Source organism: Stegostoma tigrinum, unplaced genomic scaffold (genome assembly GCF_030684315.1).
Source record: "Stegostoma tigrinum isolate sSteTig4 unplaced genomic scaffold, sSteTig4.hap1 scaffold_213, whole genome shotgun sequence".
Taxonomy (NCBI): Eukaryota; Metazoa; Chordata; class Chondrichthyes; order Orectolobiformes; family Stegostomatidae; genus Stegostoma; species Stegostoma tigrinum.
The window spans coordinates 158,635-181,144 of NW_026728150.1; the positions used below are offsets into that span (position 1 = coordinate 158,635).

The following is a 22,510-nucleotide window of genomic DNA, read 5'->3' on the forward strand; positions in this document are numbered from 1 at the left end:
TCGGTTCCACGAACTCCACCCTAAGGAAGACAAACCCACGTAACATATCTAGTGACTTAAAGCATACTCTATTGTTGCCCAAGGTGGAGAGCTGGATGAACACAGCAGGCCAAGCAGCATCAGAGAAGCAAGAAAGCTGATGTTTCGGGACGAGACCCTACTTCAGAAAATTGGCGCTGGAGAATCTGAGATAACAAGGAGTAGAGCCGGATGATACTGCTTGGCCTGCTGTGTTCATCCAGCTTTACACCTTCTTATCTCAGATTCTCCAGCATCTGCAGTTCCTACTGCCTCTATTGTTGCCCTTTCACTTTACTGAACTAATATGAGCCAGTAGTTTTGTTTAGGCTCATGTAATCTTACGGTTATTGGTCTGTACAAAATCCTGAATTAATTTTGATCGACTGACGGGAGGAGATGAATTTTATAGAAATTTTTGTTTTCTACCAATTTGCAGAGGGCATTGTGGGCGATTGAAGGACAGTGTTATTATCCTCCAGGTCTGTGGACTGCATCGTTACCAACTTGCCCATTTGCATATACATACAATATTCATTATGTACCAATGAAACATAATAAACCAATACTGCGTACTAAAAACAACGCTCACATATCAATGGAAATTTAAATATTTATCATAGAGTTTGAAGAATTGAATTCAATGATACAAAGCAAAAGCCAGTGAAGATGAGTGCAGTTGGTCAGCACTTTTGCCACGAAGTGGAGGTTGGCAGTTTGAGGCCACCCAGGAACAAGCAAGCTCTGTCTAACTCCAAGGGCAGCACGGTGGCTCAGTGGTTAGCACTGCTGACTCACAGCGCCAGGGACCCAGGTTCGATCCCACCGTTGGGCGATCTTCTGTGCGGAGTTTGTACATTCTGCCCATGCCTGCATGGGTTCCTGCTGGGTGCTCTGGTTTCCTCCCACAGTCCAAAGATGTGCAGGCTAGGTGTATGGGCCATGCCAAACTTGCCCATTGTGTTTAGGGATGTGCAGATTAGGTGTGTTAGTCATGGGAAATGTAGGGTTACTGAGGAAAGGGTCGGGGGATGAGTCAGGGTGAGATGCTCTTTGGAGGGTGGCTGTGGACTTCTTGAGTCAAAAGGGGCTTGTTTCCACACTGGAGGGATTCTATGATATGGAAGTATCTTTTGAAGTGGACATTCATGGGTATGCTGTAACAGAGACCTTGAAATACTGCACAACAAATATTTGGAACTAGACTGTCAATTCAGACATAGCATCAAAAGAGGTCATGGAAGTTGTCACCGATATAAAGCAGGATTGATGAAAATCCAGCAGGAAATGGTGTCAAAAGGCACAGTATCTTTTATTCATCTCCAGTTATTTTGTCCAAGGCACTGGATGCTGGCAGGATTGAAACATTTAAGAAATGCTTCACAAATCACATATAAGGACCTGCACATCTTTGAACAATGGGAGGAAACTGCAGCACCTGGCAGAAGCCTCTCGCAGACGCGGGGAGGACGTGTCAATTCCACACAGACAGTTACCCAAGACTGGAATCTCAACTGGCTCCCCAGTGCATGAGCAGCTCTAACCAGTGAGCAACTACCTTGCCCAGAAGGGGTTTTATAAGCGCATACATTATTTCCATTAAGACAGATCCAATCCTCTATTTCCAATCAAAATAACATATTGTAGATATCATGACAACAATCAGAAATGATTTTGAATAAGTCAATCAAAAAAATTGAAATAGTTTCCAAGCCGAAATACTAGATATGGTGCAGTTAAGATGAATAGCGCAACAACAAAAAGGCCATATTTTATGTGACCATCGGTAACACTTGAAAACTTGCAACAATTTGTCGCCAGTAGTGCTCTGAAGTGGCTTGATGATGCACTCCTCCATACACTGGAATGAAACTCCAAAGATCACAAATTCTCCTTCAATACCCTGTTGTAACAGTGACTGCATCAACCTGTGTTTATGGGCCTGACTGGAAACCCACACAACATGCATAAACAAAAAAATAATCTAAGGTAATAGGAGAAAAAAATGTATGTGTGCAACGTCTTTGAAAAGCAATTATTTGTAGCGGCTGCAAGCCCAGAAGGAATCTCGTTTCGCAGATGATATTCATTTGCACTGCAGGTCATGCCAGTCAGAATCAGTTTTCGTTTCATGACAGATAACTAAAACGTCCATTACAATGAACTTTGGTTGATCAGAAGATTTTAAGTAAGGACTATGTCTTATGTGAGCTGACAGCATTCGGGGATGGAGAAGGTACACTCACTGCTGGCATCTTGACACCATTGAATGAGCAAGCGTGGACACAAAGGTTGTAACAGGTCACAATTGTACAGGCAATATCTTTTGAGCTCCTTCCCAGCAGGCCTGTAATACTCTAAAGCTGTGCTAGACCCTCACTTCCTCCACCTTACGTACGCTGCCTTTTCTTTTTGACAAGAAGCACCTCTGTACCCGTCATCCAAGGCTCCTTAATCTTACCCCTTCTACCCTGTCTCAGAGGAACAAATTTATACATCACTCGCAACAACTGCTCCTTGAACAGCCTCCACATGTCTGCCGCGCCCTTTCTGTGGAACAATTGCTCCCAATCTGTACTTCCCAACTCCTGTCTGATAGTATCATAATTTCCTTGACCCCAGTGAAATATCTTCCCCTGGTAACTGCTCCTTTCCCTTTCCATGGCTATGGTAAATGTGAGGCTCTTGCGGTCACTGTCGCCAAAGTGTTCTCCCACCACGAGATCTGACACCTGTCCTGGCTCATCGCCGAGCACCAAATCCAAAATGGCCTCCCCCCTCGTCGGCCTGTCCCCAAACTAAGTCAGGAAACCCTCCTGAACACACCTGACAAAAACGGCTCCATCCAAACCATCTGCACTGAGGAGGTTTCAATCTATATTGGGAAAGTTGAAGTCACCCATAACAACAACCCTGCTACGTTTGCACTTTCCAACAATCTGCCGGCCAATGAGTTCTTCGATCTCCCAACTGCTATTTGGGGGCCGTAGAAAACCTCCAGTGAGGTGACTGCTGCCTTGTTGTTCCGAACTTCCACCCACACTGACTCAGTCGACAAACGTTCCTTGGCAACATCAGCCCATACCGCCTCAGTAGACGAGTCCTCAAAGGTTCTTTCAGCCGCCGTTATACTGTCCTTGACCAACAAAGCCACACCTCCCCCTCTTTTACCACCTTCCCAGACCTTAATGAAAGATCTAAACCCGAGAACCTGCAACATCCATTCCTGACCCTGCTCTATCCATGTCTCCGAAATGGCCACAACATCGAAGTCCGTGGTACCTATCCAAGCTGCAAGCTCACCTACATTATTCCGGATACTCCCGGCATTAAAGTCGTCACACTTCAATCCAGCTTGCTGTCTGCCAGCACACTTCTGTGACAGTGAGGTCCTGACCATGTCCTCCCTACGCTCATCCTCCTGTGTACTGGGACTACACCTCAGTTTCCCATCCCCCTTCTGAGCTCGTTTAAATCCAACCGAATGGCACTGGCCAATTTCCCACCCAGGATATTAGTGCCCCTCTGGTTCAAGTGGATATCGTCCTGTTTGTACAGGTCCCACCTTCCCCAGAATGAACCCCAATTGTCCATGTACCTGAAGCCCTCCCACCTGCACCATCCCTGCAGCCACGTCTTCAGCTGAAATCTCTCCCTGTTCTTTGCCTCGCTATCACGTGGTACGGTGACAAACTAGTGACGACCACTCTGTTTGTTCTCGCTCTCAACTTCCACCCTCGATCCCTGAAAGCCTGCCTGACATCCCTATCCCTCTTTCTACCTATGTCGTTGGTGCCTACGTGTCCCACGACTTGGGGCTGGTCAACCTCTCCCCTCAGGACCCTAAACACATGATCCGAGACATCACAGACCCTGGCACCTGGTAGGCAACACACCAATCGTGAGTCTCTTTCGTTCCCGGCAAATCTTCTATCAGTCCCTCTAACTATTGAGTCCCCAATGACTATCACTCTCTTCCTATCCCCGCTTCCCTTCTATGCAAGAGGGACAGACTCTGTGCCAGAGACCTGCACCCTACTGCATACCCACTGCCAACTCGTCCCCCGGAACAGTATCCAAAATGGTATAGTTGTTTTTCAGGGGAGCGACCGCAGGGGATTTCAGGGGAACGACCACAGGGGAAGGTTAGTCAAGCTACACCGGGTAAACGTGCATTTTTGGCTGAAGAAACATGTGTTTCAATGTGAGCTAATGGAAGCAGCCATGGAGTCAAAGCTAAACGTTTTGACAATAAGACAACCATTCTTAAAAGCAGCAGACAGTGTGAAAAAGAAATGAGCTGCTTTAATATCCACTTAAAATTTATGTGGAATATCAGATGGAATTTTCTTATTGACTCCATTGTGCAATCATGTCGAGCTAAAAATGTTAACTGCATTAATTAAAACTAACCAGAAACGGACTTTGTCGTAAATGGTTTGACGATTTTCTGTATCTGGAACATCCCTATTCCTTCTCCAACGAAGATCGTACCAACCTATGGTACCAAACTGTGAGTCAAATGGATGGGACACATAATCTTTCAATTCCTCATCAAAACAGTCTCATCGTATGGTTCTGTGCAATAAAAGAGAAAGAATAAACATGTTTCCCACAATTTTGCTGATGTTTACGAACAGAATGCTCAAATTCAAAAAGTTTGGGCTGGCATGTCTGCTTCCTCCAGCCTGTTTGAACTGTTCCATTCAATGTGAAATTTGTGTTAAGTTTTAGCACACAGGTCTATTTGATCTGCGCCACCACCTTCTATTAGTCATACATGCTTTCCCCCTCTTCCTGTAATACGTTCCTTGAAGTGTTCAATGAGATTTTGATTTTAAATCTTATCGTCATATTCTTTTGATTCTCAAGCATCAATGAATCTGATGTTGCCGCCATTCCATGCAGTGCACAGCACGTCAAACAGGAGTCTTGCTCTTGCCATGAGCACTGAGGTAGTATGGGGTCACAACTGTCTCATAGTTCGGAATGAAATTCTACATATAGGGCTATGAAGAGTCATGCAGTTAATTTTATTTGACATGCTATTTCTTTTCTTAACAAATATGCTGGATTTAAAGTGATCTTCACCCTCATTTAAAATGAATCCAACGTAAAACCAGCAAATCGAAATTTTAATTTGAGTTCAGTGTTACACAAATATATGACTTTTTTAAAAATTATATTCGAGTCAACATTAACATTTAATTCCCTGACACCGGGTGAACTTACTTTTAAACTCCAATTTTCCTTCGGTATTAACGGACAAGTGAGCCTTTTTGCAAGCACCGAAAGGCTGCACCAGTTTATGCTAAAACTTGCGGAACTGTAAGTTTCACAAATATGTTCCTATTAAACACTAATTCCTATTGAAGCAGTATGAAGCCAAATTCATTCAACTGGACAGCAAAAACGGTCAAGATTTTAAAAACAAGCAACTATTTTGAAGTCACTCTTCGAACTAAATTCCATCTTGGTGTGTGAGAGTCCATAGGTTCCTCACTCTCAACGAACCATTCAACTGTCATGCAATTACTGAAACACACAGACAAAAAACATCAACGTTAACAGTCACTAAGATTTTGAGAGTGATTTGGAATTCGTACTAATTCCCCCCTGGGGAAAATCTGTTCCAATCTGGATAGTACTCACTTATTACCATCCAACCTACCTTCCCCAGCACCTCCTCCCCCTCCACGCTATTTGTTTCTGAGCTCCCTTCCACCCTCCATTTCTCAGGAAGGGTCCTGACCCAAAACCTCAACTTTCCTCAGCCTCTGATGCTGCCTGACAAAACGTCAGCTTTTACGCTCCTGAGATGCTGCTTGGCCTGCTGTGCTCATCCAGCTCCACACTTTGTTATCTCTGTTCATTTGCCTGTTCTTTCTATCGGACATGAATCATTGGCTATTTCGTTCCCAACACTTATCCCCTAACAACCACCTCTCTGTGATACCCAGAGTGATGTATCTGTCAATTTCAATCTGCACCACAAACTCATTCACTTTGTTTCATACACTCCCTGCAATTCAATACAAGATCTTCAGTCTGGCATTTACAGCCACCCTTCTTATCTGCTGCAGCTGAAGTGAGACTCCTGACCATTTCCAAACTTTTTGTCCTATTACTTGCTCTGGAAACTTTGCTGAGCACTTACCAGCTTCTAACTTTTTCCACAATTTTCCATGCAACTGAGCTCACCCACTCCACACTTTTTATTTTTACGCCCTAGCCCCAGACCTAGCTCTGTATTTTGCGAGGATACTTGTCCCAATATGATTCTCATCGAGCCTATAACACCAGAACGACTCCCTCCTTCCCCATACCGATGCCAATGTCCCATGAATTCAAACACATTTCTGCCATGCCACCATTTGAACAATGTACATCTATAATTATGTTCACACCGTGCCAAATTGCTCAGATAATAATCCAGAGATTATTACCATTCTGGTTCTGCTTTCTCACCTCAGCACCTCGGTGCTCATAATCCCTCAGCAGAACCTCTTTCCTCTTTCTTCCATATCAATGGTACCTGTGTGGACCACGATAGCTGGATTTCTACTCCTCCCACTTCAAGTTCCTTTGTAGCCGAGATGGAATATTCTGAACCTGGGCACCAGGCAGGCAACACTACTTTCGAGACTCCCGATCCTGGTCACAACGAACAGTGTTCATTCTCCTAACTATACTACCTCTGATTATAACTACATTTCACTTTTTATCCCCTCCTGAATGTCCCCCCTGTACCACAGTGCTACAGTCAGTTTACTCATCTTCCCTCTCCCCTGCACTCTCATCCACACACGAAGAAAGAATCTCAAACCTGTTCGAGAAGATCAAAGGCCAAGGTTCCTTCTGCACTACATCCTGGATCCTTCCACCTGCCCTGATCTTTGTCATTGGCCACTGACCGAGTTTCAGCTAGTTAATCTAAGGTGTGTGACTGCCTCCTGAAGCACAGCATTCCCTGGTAACTCTGCCCCACATGATTTGTTGATTGGTCAAAACTGAGATTCCAGTTCATCAACCGTAAGCTGGAGTCTGGGGCCTGACCACTCCCCCGTCATATAGGTACAAATCATCATCTGGCCTGGCATCTCCATTTCAATTACTTCGATCAGCGGGGGGCCAGTCGCAGTGAGCGGGTCAGGGGTGCAAGGGGCAGTGTCGCAGTAAGCGGGAAAGGACTGCGGGGGGCAAGTCGCAGTAAGCGGGTCAGGGCTGCAGGGGCAAGTCCCTGTCAGCGGGACAGGACTGCGGGGGGCAAGTCGCAGTGAGGGGGTCAAGTCGCAGTGAGGGGGTCAGGGCTGCGGGGTGCAGTGTCGCAGCGAGCGGGTCAGGGCTGCGGGGGCAGGCCCTCTGAGCGGGTCAGGGCTGCGGGGGGCAAGTCGCAGTGAGCGGGTCTGGGGTGCGGGGGGCATTGTCGCGGTGTGAGGGTCAGGGATGCAGGGGCCAGTCCCTGTGAGTGGGTAAGAGCTGCGGGGGCCAGTCCCTGTGAGCGTGTGAGGGCTGCGGCGGCATGTCCCAGTCAGCGGGACAGGACTGCAAGGGGGCAGGTCCCTGTCAGCGGGAGAGCACTGCAGGGGGGCAGGTCGCAGTGAGCGGGTCAGGTCTGCGGGGGGCAAGTCGCAGTGAGCGGGTCAGGGCTGCGGGGGGCCAGTCCCCCTGAGTGGGTCAGGTCTGCGGGGGGCAAGTCGCAGAGAGGGGTCAGGGCTGCGGGAGGCGGGTCGCAGTGAGCGGGTCAGCTCTGCGGGGGGCAAGTCGCAGTGAGCGGGTCAGGGCTGCAGAGGCCATTCCCTGTGAGCAGGTCAGGGCTGCGGGGGCAGGCTCTCTGAGCGGGTCAGGGCTGCGTGGGGCAAGTCGCAGTGAGCGGGTCTGGGGAGCGGGGGGCAATGTCGCACTGAGCGGTTCAGGGCTGCGGGGGGCCAGTGCCTGTGAGCGGGTCAGGGCTGCGGGGGCATGTCCTTGTCAGCGGGACAGGACTGCAGGGGGGCCGGCCCCTGTCAGCGGGACAGGACTGCAGGGGGGCAGGTCCCTGTCAGCGGGACAGGACTGCAGGGGAGCAAGTCGCAGTGAGCGCGTCAGGGCTGCGGGGACCCATCGCAGTGAGCGGGTCAGGGCTGCGGGGGGTCAGTCCCTGTGAGCGGGTCAGGGCTGCGGGGGCCAGTCCCTGTCAGCGGGACAGGACTGCGGTGGGCAGTGTCGCAGTGAGCGGGTCAGGGCTGCGGGGGCCAGTCCCTGTCACCGGGTCAGGGCTGCGGGGGGCAAGTCGCAGTGAGCGGGTCAGGGCTGCGGGGGGCCGGTCCCCCTGAGCGGATCAGGGCTGTGGGGGGCAGTGTCGCAGTGAGCGGGTCAGGGCTGAGGGGGCAAGTCGCAGTGAGGGGGTCAGGGCTGCGGGGGGCAAGTCGCAGTGAGCGGGTCAGGGCTGAGGAGGGCAGTGTCGCAGTGAGCGGGTCAGCTCTGCGGGGGGCAAGTCGCAGTGAGCGGGTCAGGGGTGTGGGGGGCCAGTCCCTGTGAGCGGGTCAGGGCTGCGGGGGCCAGTCCCTGTCAGCGGGACAGGACTGCGGTGGGCAGTGTCGCAGTGAGCGGGTCAGGGCTGCGGGGGCCAGTCCCTGTCACCGGGTCAGGGCTGCGGGGGGTCAGTACCTGTGAGCGAGTCAGGGCTGCGGCGGCCAGTCCCTGCGAGCGGGTCAGGGCTGGGGGGGGCAGTGTCGCAGTGAGCGGGTCAGGGCTGCGGGGGGCAGGTCGCAGTGAGGGGGTCAGGGCTGCGGGGGGCAAGTCGCAGTGAGCGGGTCAGGGCTGAGGAGGGCAGTGTCGCAGTGAGCGGGTCAGCTCTGCGGGGGGCAAGTCGCAGTGAGCGGGTCAGGGGTGTGGGGGGCCAGTCGCAGTGAGTGGGTCAGGGCTGCGGAGGGCCAGTCCCTGTGAGCGGGTCAGGGGTGCGGGTATCAGTCCCTGTCAGCAGGACAGGACTGCAGGGGGCAAGTCGCAGTGAGCGGGTCAGGGCTGCGGGAGGCAGGGTCGCAGTGAGCGGGTCAGCTCTGCGGGGGGCCAGTCGCAGTGAGCGGGTCAGGGGTGCGGGTACCAGTCCCTGTCAGCAGGACAGGACTGCAGGGGGCAAGTCGCAGTGAGCGGGTCAGGGCTGCGGGGGGCAAGTCGCAGTGAGCGGGTCAGGGCTGCGGGAGGCTGGGTAGCATTGAGCGGGTCAGGGCTGCGGGGGGTCAGTACCTGTGAGCGAGTCAGGGCTGCGGCGGCCAGTCCCTGCGAGCGGGTCAGGGCTGGGGGGGGCAGTGTCGCAGTGAGCGGGTCAGGGCTGCGGGGGGCAGGGGGCAGGTCGCAGTGAGCGGGTCAGGGCTGCGGGTGGCAGTGTCGCAGCGAGCGGGTCAGGACCGCGGAGGGCAAATGGCACTGAGCGGGTCAGGTCTGTGGGCAACAAGTCGCAGTGAGCGGGTCACGGCTGCGGGGGCCAGTCCATGTGAGCGGGTCGGCGCGGTGGGGGCCAGTCCCTCTGAGCGGGTCAGAGCTGCGGGGCCAAGTCGCAGTGAGCGGATCAGGGCTGTCGGGGGCAGTGTCGCAGTGAGCGGGTCAGGGCTGCGGGGGGTAGTTCGCAGTGAGCGGGTCAGGGCTGCAGGGGGCCATTCGCAGTGAGCGGGACAGGACTGCGGGGGCAAGTCGCAGTGAGCGGGTCAGGACTGCGGGGGGCAAATCGCAGTGAGCGGGTCAGGACTGCGGGGGGCAAGTCACAGTGAGCGGGTCAGGGCTGCGGGGGGTAGTGTCGCAGTGAGCGTGTCAGGGCTGCGGGGGACCGGTCGCCCTGAGCGGGTCAGGGCTGCCGGGGGCAAGCCGCAGTGAGCGGGTCAGGGCTGCGGGGGGCCAGACGCAATGAGCGGGTCAGGGCTGCGGGGGCAAGTCCCTGTCAGCGGGACAGGACTGCAGGGAGCAAGTCGCAGTGAGCGGGTCAGGGCTGTGGGGGCCAGTCCCTGTGAGCTGGACAGGGCTGCGGGGGCCAGTCCCTGTCACCGGGTCAGGGCTGCGGGGGGCAAGTCGCAGTGAGCGGGTCAGGGCTGTGGGGGGCCGGTCCCCGTGAGCAGGTCAGGGCTGCGGGGGGCCGGTCCCATTGAGCGGGTCAGGGCGGCGGGGGGCCAGTCGCAGTTAGTGGATCAGGACTGCGGGGGGCAAGTCGCAGTGAGCGGATCAGGTCTGCGGGGGGGCAAGTCGCAGTGAGCGGGTCAGGTGTGCGGGGGGGCAAGTCGCAGTGAGCGGGTCAGGGCTGCGGGGGGCCAGTTCCTGTCACCGGGACAGGACTGCAAGGGGCAGGTGGCAGTGAGCGGGTCAGTGCTGCGGGGTGCCGGTTTGCGTGAGCGGGTGAGGGCTGCGAGGGGCCGGTCCCCCTGAGCGGGTGAGGACTGCGGGGGTCAGTGTCGCAGTGAGCGGGTCAGGGCTGCGGGGGGCAGGTCGCAGTGAGCGGATCAGGGCTGCGGGGGGCCATTCGCAGTGAGCGGGTCAGGGGTGCGGGGGGCAGTGTCGCAGTGAGCGGGTCAGGACTGCGGAGTGGCAGGTCGCAGTGAGCGGGTCAGGACTGCAATGGGCATGTCCCTTTCAGCGGGACAGGACTGCGGGGGCAGGTGGCAGTGAGCGGGTCAGGACTGCAAGGGGCAAGTCCCTGTGAGTGGGTCAGGGCTTTGGGGGGCAAGTCGCAGTGAGCGGCTCAGGGATGCGTGGGGCAAGTCGCAGAGAGCGGGTCAGGGCTGCGGGGGCCAGTCCCTGTGAGTGGGTCAGGATGGCGGGGGCCAGTACCTCTGAGCGGGTCAGGGCTGCCGGGGCAAGTCCCTGTCAGCGGGACAGGACTGCAAGGGGCAGGTCACTGTGAGCGGGTCAGGACTGCGGGGAGCAGGTCGCAGTGCGAGGGTCAGGACTGCAAGGGGCAAGTCCCTGTGAGCGGGTCAGGTCCGCGGGGGTCAAGTTGCAGAGAGCGGGTCAGGGCTGCGGGGGGCATTCCCTGCGAGCGGGTCAGGGCTGCAGGGGCATGCCCTCATAGCGGGTCAGGGCTGCGGGAGGCAAGTCGCAGTGAGCAGGTCTGGGGTGCGGGGGGCAATGTCGCATTGAGCGGGTCAGGGTTGCGGGGGACCAGTCCCTGTGAGCGGGTCACGGCTGCGGGGGCCAGTCCCTGTCAGCGGGTCAGGGCTGCGGGGGCCAGTCCCTCTGAGCGGGTCAGGGCTGCGGGGGCCAGTCGCTGTCAGCGGGTCAGGGCTGCGGGGGCCAGTTCCTGTCAGCGGGAAAGGACTGCAAGGGTCAAGTCGCAGTGAGCGGGTCAGGGCTGCGAGGGCAAGTCCCTGTCAGCGGGACAGGGCAGCGGGGGAACAGTCCGCGTGAGTGGGTCAGGGCTGCGGGGGGCAGTGTCGCAGTGAGCGGGTCAGGGCTGCGGGGGGCAAGTCGCAGTGAGCGGGACAGGACTGCGGGGGTCAAGTCGCAGTGAGCGGAGTCAGGGCTGCGGGGGCCCAGCCCTCTGAGCGGGTCAGGGCTGCGGGGGCCAGTCCCTCTGAGCGGGTCAGGGCTGCGGGGGCCAGTCCCTCTGAGCGGGTCAGGGCTGCGGGGGACAGTCCCTCTGAGCGGGTCAGGGCTGCGGGGGCCAGTCCATCTCAGCGGGGCAGGGCTGCGGCGGCCAGTCCCTCTGAGCGGGTCAGACCTGCGGGGGCATGTCCCTGTCAGCAGGAAAGGACTGCGGGGGGAAAGTCGCAGTGAGCGGGTCAGGGCTGCGGGGGCCAGTCCCTGTGAGCGGGAGAGGACTGCGGGCGGCAAGTCCCTGTCAGCGGGACAGGACTGCGGGGGGCAAATCGCAGTGAGCGGGTCAGGGCTTCCGGGGGCAGTGTCGCAGTGAGCGGGTCAGGGCTGCGGGGGGCAGTGTTGCAGTGAGCAGGTCAGGGCTGCGGGGGGCAAGTCGCAGTGAGCGGGTCAGGTCTGCGGGGGGCAAGTCGCAGTGAGCGGGTCAGGACTGCAGGGGGCAAGTCGCACTGAGCGGGTCAGGGCAGCGGGGGCTAGTCCCTCTGAGCGGCTCTGGCTGCGGGGGCCAGTCCCTCTGAGCGGGTCAGGGCTGCGGGGGCCAGTCCCTCTGAGCGGGTCAGGGCAGCGGGGGCTAGTCCCTCTGAACGGCTCTGGCTGCGGGGGCCAGTCCCTCTGAGCGGGTCAGGGCTGCGGGGGCCAGTCCCTCTGAGCGGGTCAGGGCGGCGGAAGCCAGTCCCTCTGAGCGGGTCAGGGCTGCGGGGGCCAGTCCGTCTGAGCAGGAGACAGTGAATCCTATCCAAGTGAGACAGTGAATCCATTTCCATCAGTCACCGCACCCTATTCCCCAGTCACGGCATCACATTTCCCTCAGTCACTGCGTCCCATTTCACTGAGACAGTGAATCTCATTGAACTGAGACGATGCATCCCATGACCCTCAGTCACTGCATCTCTTTTCGCTCAGTCACTGCAACTCATTTTCCTCAGTCACTGCATCCCATTTCACTCAGCCACTGCATCCCATTTCACTCAGCCACTGCATCCCATTTCACTCAGCCACTGTATCCCATTTCACTCAGCCACTGCATCCCATTTCACTCAGCCACTGCATCCCATTTCACTCAGCCACTTCATCATATTCACTCAGTCATTGCATCCCATTTCCTTCAGTCACTGCATCCCATGACCCTCGCTCACTGCATCCCATGACCCTCACTCACTGCTTCCCATTTCACTCAGTCACTGCTTCCCATTTCACTCAGTCACTGCTTCCCACTTCACTCAGTCACTGCATCCCATTTCACCGAGTCACTGCCTCTCAATTCAACACAGTCACTGCCTGCCACTTCACACAGTCACTGCCTGCCACTTCACACAGTCGCTGCCACCCATTTCACTCAGTCACTGCCTCCCACTTCACTCAGTCACTGCCTCCCACTTCACTCAGTCACTGCCTCCCACTTCACTCAGTCACAGCATCCCATTGCCCTCAGTCACAGCATTCCATTTCCAAGTCACTGCATCTCCATTCCCTCAGTCACTGCATCTCATTTCCCTCAGTCACTGCATCTTATTTCCCTCAATCACTGCATCCCATTTCACTCAGTCACTGCATGCCATTTCACTCAGTGACTGCATCCCATTACCGTCAGTCTCAGCCACCTATTTCACTCAGTCACTGCATCCCAATTCACTCAGTCACTGCATCCCATTTCACTCAGTCTCAGCACCCCATTTCACTCAGTCACTCCATGTCCCTTCCTCAGTCACAGCATCGCATTTCACTCAGTCACTGCATCACATTACCCACAGTCACTGCATCTCATTTCCCTCAGTGACTGCATCACATTTCACTCAGTCACTGCATCCCATTTCACTCAGTCACTGCATCCCATTTCACTCAGTCACTGCATCCCATTACGCTCAGTCACTGCATCCCATTACGCTCAGTCACTGCATCCCATTCCCCTCTGTCACTGCATCCCATTACCCTCAGTCACTGCCTCCCACTTCACTCAGTCACTGCCTCCCACTTCACTCAGTCACTCCCTCTCATTTCACTCAGTCACTACCTCCCATTTCAGTCAGTCACTGCATCTCCTTTCCCTCAGTCACTGCATCACATTTCACTCAGTCTGAGCACCCCATCTCATTCAGTCAGTGCATCCCATTTCCCAGAGTCACTGCCTCCCATTTCCCTCAGTCACTGCTTCCCATTTCCCTCAGTCACTGCCTCCCATTTCCCTCAGTCACTGCCTCCCATTTCCCTCAGTCACTGCCTCCCATTTCCCTCAGTCACTGCCTCCCATTTCCCTCAGTCACTGCCTCCCATTTCACTCAGTCACTGCCTCCAATTTCACTCAGTCACTGCATCCCTTTTCACTCAGTCACTGCATCCCATTTAACTGAGACAGTGAATCTCATTGAACTGAGACAGTGCATCCCATTACCCTCAGTCAGAGCAATCCATTTCCCTCAGTAACGGCACCTCCTGTCCCTCAGTCACTGCCTCCCATTTCCCTCAGTCACTGCGTCCCATTTCACTCAGTCACTGCATCCCATTTCACTCAGTCACTGCATCCCATTTCACTCAGGCACTGCACCACATTACCCTCAGTCACTGCATCCCTTTTCACTCAGTCACTGCATCCCTTTTCACTCAGTCACTGCATCCCTTTTCACTCAGTGATTGCATCCCATTACACTCAGTCACTGCGTCCCATTTCCCTCAGTCACTGCCTCCCGTTTCCCACAGTCACAGCAAACGTTTCCCACAGTCACTGCAACCCATTTCCCACAGTCACTGCATCCCATTTCACTCAGTCACAGCATCCCATTTCTCTCAGTCACAGCATCCCATTACCCTCAGTAACAGCATTCCATTTCCCACAGTCACTGCATTTCCTTTCCCTCAGTCACTGCATCGCATTTCACTCAATCACTGCAACCTTTTCGTACAGTCACTGCATCCCATTTCCCACAGTCACTGCATCCCATTTCACTCAGGCACTGCATCCCATTTCACACAGGCACTGCATCTCATTTCCCTCAGTCACTGCATCTCCTTTCCCGCAGTCACTGCATCTCATTTCCCTCAGTCACTGCGTCCCATTACCCTCAGTCACTGCGTCCCATTATCCTCAGTCACTGCATCCCATTTCACTCAGTCACTGCATCCCATTTCACTCAGTCACTGCATCCCTTTTCAGTCAGTCACTGCATCCCTTTTCACTCAGTCACTGCATCCCATTTCACTCAGACACTGCCTCCCTTTTCCCACAGTCACTGCAAACTTTTCTCACAGTCACTGCAACCCATTTCCCACAGTCACTGCATCTCCTTTCCCACAGTCACTGCATCTCATTTCCCACAGTCATGGCATCTCCTGTCCCTCAGTCACAGCACCTCCTGTCCCTCAGTCACGGCACCACCTGTCCCTCAGTCACGGCACCACCTGTCCCTCAGTCACTGCATCTCATTTCCCTCTGTCACTGCATCTCATTTCCCTCAGTCACTGCATCTCATTTCGTTCAGTCACTGCATCTCAATTCCCTCAGTCACTGCATCCCATTTCCATCAGTCAATGCATCCCATTATCCCTCAGGCACTGCAGCCCATTTCACTCAGGCACTGCAGCCCATTTCACTCGGGCACTGCAGCCCATTTCACTCGGGCACTGCAGCCCACGTACCTCAGTCACTGCATCCCATTTCAGTCAGTCACTGCATCCCATTTCACTCAGGCACTGCAGCCCATTTCACTCAGGCACTGCATCCCATTTCACTCAGGCACTGCATCCCATTTCCCTCAGTCACTGCAATCCATTTCCCACGGTCACTGCATCTCCTTTCTCTCAGTCACTGCATCTACTTTCCCTCAGTCATGGCACCTCATTTCATTCATTCACGGCACCTTCTGTCCCTCATTCACTGCATCTCATTTCCCTCTGTCACTGCAACTCATTTCGATCAGTCACTGCATCCCATTTCAATCAGTCACGACATAACATTTCACTCAGTCACTGCATCCCATTTAACGGAGACAGTGAATCCTGTTCAACTGAGACAGTAAATCAATTTCCATCAGTCACCACACCCTACTCCCCACAGTCCCGGCACCCCATCTCACTCAGTCAGTGCATCCCATTTCCCATAGTCACTGCATGTCCTTTCCTTTGTCACTGCATCGCATTTCACTCAGTCACTGCATCGCATTACCCTCAGTCCCCACCCCTTATTCCCCACAGTCACGGCATCCCATTTCCCACAGTCACTGCATCGCATTTCATTCAGTCAGTGCACCCCATTACCCTCAGGCACTGCGTCCCATTTCACTCAGGCACTGCATCCCATTTCACTCAGGCACTGCATCCCATTTCACTCAGGCACTGCGGCCCATTTCACTCAGGCACTGCGGCCCATTTCACTCAGGCACTGCAACCCATTTCCCACAGTCACTGCATCTCCTTTCCCTCAGTCACTGCATTTCATTTCACTAAGTCACTGCATCCCATTTCCCACAGTCACTGCATCGCATTTCATTCAGTCACTGCGTCTCATAACCCTCAGTCCCTGCATTTCATTTCCCTCAGTGACTGCTTCCCATTTCACTCAGTGACTGCATCCCATTTCACTCAGTGACTGCATCCCATTTCACTCAGGCACTGCATCCCATTTCACTCAGGCACTGCATCCCATTTCACTCAGGCACTGCGGCCCATTTCACTCAGGCACTGCGGCCCATTTCACTCAGGCACTGCAACCCATTTCCCACAGTCACTGCATCTCCTTTCCCTCAGTCACTGCATTGCATTTCACTAAGTCACTGCATCCCATTTCCCACAGTCACTGCATCGCATTTCATTCAGTCACTGCGTCTCATAACCCTCAGTCCCTGCATTTCATTTCCCTCAGTGACTGCTTCCCATTTCACTCAGTGACTGCATCCCATTTCACTCAGTGACTGCATCCCATTTCACTCAGCCACTGCATCACATTACCCTCAGTCACTGCATCTCATTTCCCTCAGTGACTGCATCACATTTCACTCAGTGACTGCATCCCATTTCCCTCAGTCACTGCATCCCATTTCACTCAGTCACAGCATCCCATTTCACTCAGTCACTGCAGCCCATTTCCCTCAGTCACTGCCTCCCATTTCCCTCAGTCACTGCATCCCATTTCCCTCAGTCACTGCAACCTTTTCCTATAGTCACTGCAACCCAATTCCCACGTCACTGCATCCCATTTCCCTCAGTCACTGCATCCCATTTCACTCAGTCACAGCATCCCATTTCACTCAGTCACTGCAGCCCATTTAACTGAGACAGTGAATCTCATTGAACTGAGACAGTGCATCCCATTACCCTCAGTCACAGCATTCCATTTCCCACAGTCACTGCATCTCCTTTCCACAGTCACTGTATCTCCATTCCCTCAGTAACGGCACCTCCTGTCCCTCAGTCACTGCATCCCATTGCCCTCAGTCACTGTGTCCCATTACCCTCAGTCACTGCATCTCATGTCCCTCAGTCACTGCATCCCATGTCCCTCAGTCACTGCATCCCATTTCACTCATGTCAGTGCGTCCCTTTTCGGTCAGGCACTGTATCCCATTTCCCTCAGTCACTGCATCCCATTTCAATCAGTCACTGCATCCCATTTCACTCAGGCATTGCATCCCATTTCACTCAGGCACTGCAGCCCATTTCCCCCAGTCACTGCAACCCATTTCCCCCAGTCACTGCATCACATTTCAATCAGACACTGCATCTCATGTCACTCTGTCACTGAATCCAATTTCCATCAGTCACTGCATCCCATTTCAAGCAGTCACTGCATCGCATTTCACTCAGTCACTGCATCACATTGCACTCAGTGACTGCATCGCATTTCGCTCAGTCACTGCATTCCATTACACGCAATCACTGCATCGCAATTCCCTCAGTCACTGCATCCCATGTCCGTGTGTCACTGCATCCCATGTCCCTCAGTCACTGCATCCCATGTCCCTAAGTCACTGCATCCCATGTCCCTCAGTCACTGCATCCCATTTCACTCAGCCACTGCATACTATTTCACTCAGCCACTGCATCACAGTTCACTCAGTGACTGAATCACAGTTCACTCAGTGACTGAATCACAGTACACTCAGTGACTGAATCACAGTACACTCAGTGAGTGCATCATATTTCACTCAGTGACGTAATCACATTTCACTCAGTGACGGAATCACATTTCACTGAGTCACTGCGTCCCATTTCACACAGTCACTGCATCCCATTTCACATAGTCACTGCATCGCATTTCACTCAGTCGCTGCATCCCCTTCACCACAGTCACTGCATCCCATTTCCATCAGTCACTGTTTTCGTATCTCACAGACAGTGCATTCTATGCTTCTCATTTCACTCAGTCACTGCAGCTCATGTCGCTCTGTCACTTCATCCAATTTCCATCAGTCAGTGCATCTCATTTCACTCAGTCAGTGCATCTCATTTCACTCAGTCAGTGCATCTCATTTCACTCAGTCACTGCATCGCATTTCACTCCGCCACTGCATCGCATTTCACTCCGCCACTGCATCGCATTTCACTCAGTCACTGCATCACATTTCAATCAGACACTGCATCTCATTTCACTCGGTCACTGGACCTCATGTCACTCTGTCACTGCATCCAATTTCCATCAGTCACTGCATCCCATTTCACTCAGTGATGCATCCCATTTCACTCAGTGACTGCATCCCAATTCACTCAGTGACTGAATCACATTTCACTCAGTCACTGCATCGCATTTCACGCTGTCACTGCATCCTATTTCACTCAGTTACTGCATCCCATTTCACTCAGTCACTGCATCTCCTTCAACACAGTTACTGCATCCCATTTCCATCAGTCACTGTTTCCCGTATCTCACAGACGCTGCATTCAATTTCCCATACTCAGTGCATCCCATTTCCCATAGTCACAGCATCACCTTGCCCTCAGTCTCATCATCTCATTTCACTCAGTGATTGCATCCTTCTTCCCACAAATACTGCACCCCATTTCACTCAGTCACTGCATCCCATTTCCGTCAGTCACTGCATCTCATTTCACTCGGTCAGTGCATCCCATTTCCCTCAGTCACTGCATCCGATTTCACTCAGTCACTGCATCCCATTTCATCCAGTCACTGCATCCCATTGTACTCAGTAATGCATCCCATTTCACTCAGCGGCTGCATCCCATTTCACTCAGTGACTAAATCACATTTCACTCAGTCACTGCATCCGATTTCACTCAGTCACTGCATCCCATTTCCCTCAGTCACTGCATCCCATTTCAAGCAGTCACTGCATCACATTTCAAGCAGTCACTGCATCACATTTCAAGCAGTCACTGCATCACATTTCAAGCAGTCACTGCATCTCCTTCACCACAGTCACTGCATCACACTTCCATCAGTCACTATTTCCCTTATCTCACAGATGATGCATTCAATTTCCCACACTCACTGCATCCCATTTCCCATATTCACAGCATCTCCTTTCCCTCAGTCTCTGCATCGCATTTCACTCAGTGATTGCATCCTCCTTCCGACAAATACTGCATCCCATTTCCCTCAGTCACTGCATCCCATGTCTGTGTGTCACTGCATCCCATGGCTCTCAGTCACTGCATCTCATGTCCCTCAGTCACTGCATCCCATATCCCTCAGTCACTGCATCCCATTTCACTCAGTCAGTGCGTCCCTTTTCGGTCAGGCACTGTATCCCATTTCCCTCAGTCACTGCACCCCAAGCCCGCTCGGGCACTGATTCCCTATTAACTCAGAAGCTCCTTCCCAGTACCTCTGTCACTGCAGCTCATGTCCCTCAGTCACTGCATCCCATGTCCCTCAGTCACTGCATCACATTTCACTCAGTCACTGCATCACATTTCACTCAGTCACTGCATCACATTTCACTCGGTCAAAGCATCCCATTTACTAAATCACTGCATCTCCTTCACCACAGTCACTGCATCACATTTCCATCAGTCACTGTTTCCCGTATCTCACAGACTATGAATTCAATTTTCCACACTCACTGCATCCCATTTCCCTCAGTCACTGCGTCCCATTTCCCTCAGTCACTGCATCACATTTCCATCAGACACTGCAGCTCATGTCACTCTGTCACTGCATCCAATTTCCATCAGTCACTGCATCCCATTTCACCCAGTCACTGCATCCCATGTCCGTGTGTCACTGCATCCCATGTCCCTCAGTCACTGCATCCCATGTCCCTAAGTCACAGCATCCCATGTCCCTCAGTCACTCCATCCCATTTCACTCAGCCACTGCATCCTATTTGACTCAGTGACTGCATCACAGTTCACTCAGTGACGGAATCACATTTCACTCAGTGACGGAATCACATTTCAGTGAGTCACTGCGTCCCATTTCACGCAGTCACTGCATCCCTTTTCACTCAGTCACTGCATCCCATTTCACTCTGCCACTACATGACATTTCACGCAGTCACTGCATCCCATTTCCATCAGTCACTGCATCCCATTTCACACAGTCACTGCATCGCATTTCAGTCAGTCACTGTATCCCATTTCAGTCAGTCGCTGCATCCCCTTCACCACAGTCACTGCATCCCATTTCCATCAGTCACTGTTTTCGTATCTCACAGACAGTGCATTCTCAGCTTCTCATTTCACTCAGTCACTGCAGCTCATGTCGCTCTGTCACTGCATCCAATTTCCATCAGTCAGTGCATCTCATTTCAATCAGGCACTGCATCTCATTTCACTCAGTCAGTGCACCTCATGTCACTCTGTCACTGCATCCAATTTCCATCAGTCACTGCATCCCATTTCACTCAGTGACTGCATCCCAATTCACTCAGTGACTGAATCACATTTCACTCAGTCACTGCATCGCATTTCACGCAGTCACTGCATCCCATTTCCCTCAGTCACTGCATCCCAATTCCCTCAGTCACTGCATCCCATGTCCGTGCGTCACTGCATCCCATGTCTCTCAGTCACTGCATCTCATGTCCCTCAGTCACTGCATCCCATGTCCTTCAGTCACTGCATCCCATTTCACTCAGTCAGTGCGTCCCTTTTCGCTCAGGGACTGTATCCCATTTCCCTCAGTCACTGCACCCCAAGCCCGCTCGGGCACTGATTCCCGATTAACTCAGTCACTCCTTCCCAGTACCTCTGTCACTGCAGCTCATGTCACTCTGTCACTGCATCACATTTCCATCAGACAGTGCATCTCCTTTCAGTCAGTCACTGCATCCCATTTCCCTCAGTCACGGCATCCCATTTCCCTCAGTCACGGCATCCCATGTCCCTCAGTCACTGCTTCCCATGTCCCTCAGTCACTGCATCCCATTTCACTCAGTCACTGCATCCCATTTCACTCAGTCACTGCATCCCATGTCCCTCAGTCACTGCATCCCATTTCACTCAATCACTGCATCCCATTTTACTCAATCACTGCATCCCATTTCACTCAGTCACTGTATCCCATTTCCTTCAGTCACTGCATCTCCTTCACCACAGTCACTGCATCCCATTTCACGCAGTCACTGCATCACATTTCACTCAGTCACTGCATCGTATTTTACTCAGTCACTGCATCCCATTTCACTCAGTCACTGCATCTCCTTCACCATAGTCACTGCATCCCATTTCCATCACTCACTGTTTCCCTTATCTCACAGATGCTGCATTCAATTTCCCACAGTCACTGCATCCCATTTCCCATCGTCACAGCATCTCCTTTCCCTCAGTGTCTGCATCGCAATTCACTCAGTGATTGCATCCCATTTCCCTCAGTCGCTGCATCTCATTTCACTCGGTCAGTGCATACCATTTCACTCAGTCACAGCATCACATTTCACTCAGTCACAGCATCACATTTCACTCAGTCACTGCATCACATTTCACTCAGTCACTGCATCACATTTACTCAATCACTGCATCTCCTTTCACCACAGTCACTGCATCACATTTCCATCAGTTAGTGTTTCCCGTATCTCACAGACGATGAATTCATTTTCCCAGACTCACTGCATCCCATTTCCCTCAGTCACTGCATCCCATTTCCCTCAGTCACTGCATCACATTTCCTTCAGACACTGCAGCTCATGTCACTCTGTGACTGCATCCAATTTCCATCAGTGACTGCATCCCGTTTCACCCAGTCACTGCATTCCATTGCACTCAGTGATGCATCCCATTTCAAGCAGTCACTGCATCACATTGCACTCAGTGACTGCATCGCATTTCACGCAGTCACTGCATCCCAATTCCATCAGGCACTGCATCCCATGTCCGTGTGTCACTGCATCCCATGTCCGTGTGTCACTGCATCCCATGTCCGTGTGTCACTGCGTCCCATGTCCCTCAGTCACTGCATCACATTTCACTGAGTCACTGCATCACATTGCACTCAGTGACTGCATCGCATTTCACTCAGTCACTGCATCCCATTTCACGCAGTCACTGCATCCCATTTCGATCAGTCATTGCATCCCATGTCCGTCTGTCACTGCATCCCATGTCCCTCAGTCACTGCATCCCATGTCCCTCAGTCACTGCATCCCATTTCACTCAGTCACTGCTTCTCATTTCACTCAGTCACTGCTTCTCATTTCACTCAGTCACTGCATCCCATTTCACTCTGCCACTTCATCCTATTTCACTCAGTGACGGAATCACAATTCACTCAGTGACAGAATCACATTTCACTGAGTCACTGCGTCCCATTACACGCAGTCACTGCATCCCATTTCACGCAGTCACTGCATCGCATTTCACGCAGTCACTGCATCCCATTTCACGCAGTCACTGCATCCCATTTCACGCAGTCACTGCATCACATGTCACTCAGTCACTGCATCACATTTCAGTCAGTCACTGCATCCCAATTCACTCCATCACTGCATCTCCGTCACCACAGTCACAGCATCCCATTTCCATCAGTCACTGGTTCCCCTATCTC

At 53.0% G+C, this 22,510-nt stretch overlaps 1 long non-coding RNA gene across 1 annotated transcript in view; it reads right to left on the reverse strand.

Annotated features, from left to right (window-relative positions):
- Window positions 1-4,443: 4,443 nt before the first annotated feature.
- Window positions 4,444-22,510, reverse strand: part of LOC132207932 (uncharacterized) — a 77,615-nt gene continuing 59,548 nt past the window's right edge. The window contains exon 3 of the long non-coding RNA XR_009444021.1: window positions 4,444-4,596. This is a non-coding gene — a long non-coding RNA (uncharacterized LOC132207932). The remainder of the gene's footprint in view (window positions 4,597-22,510) is intronic.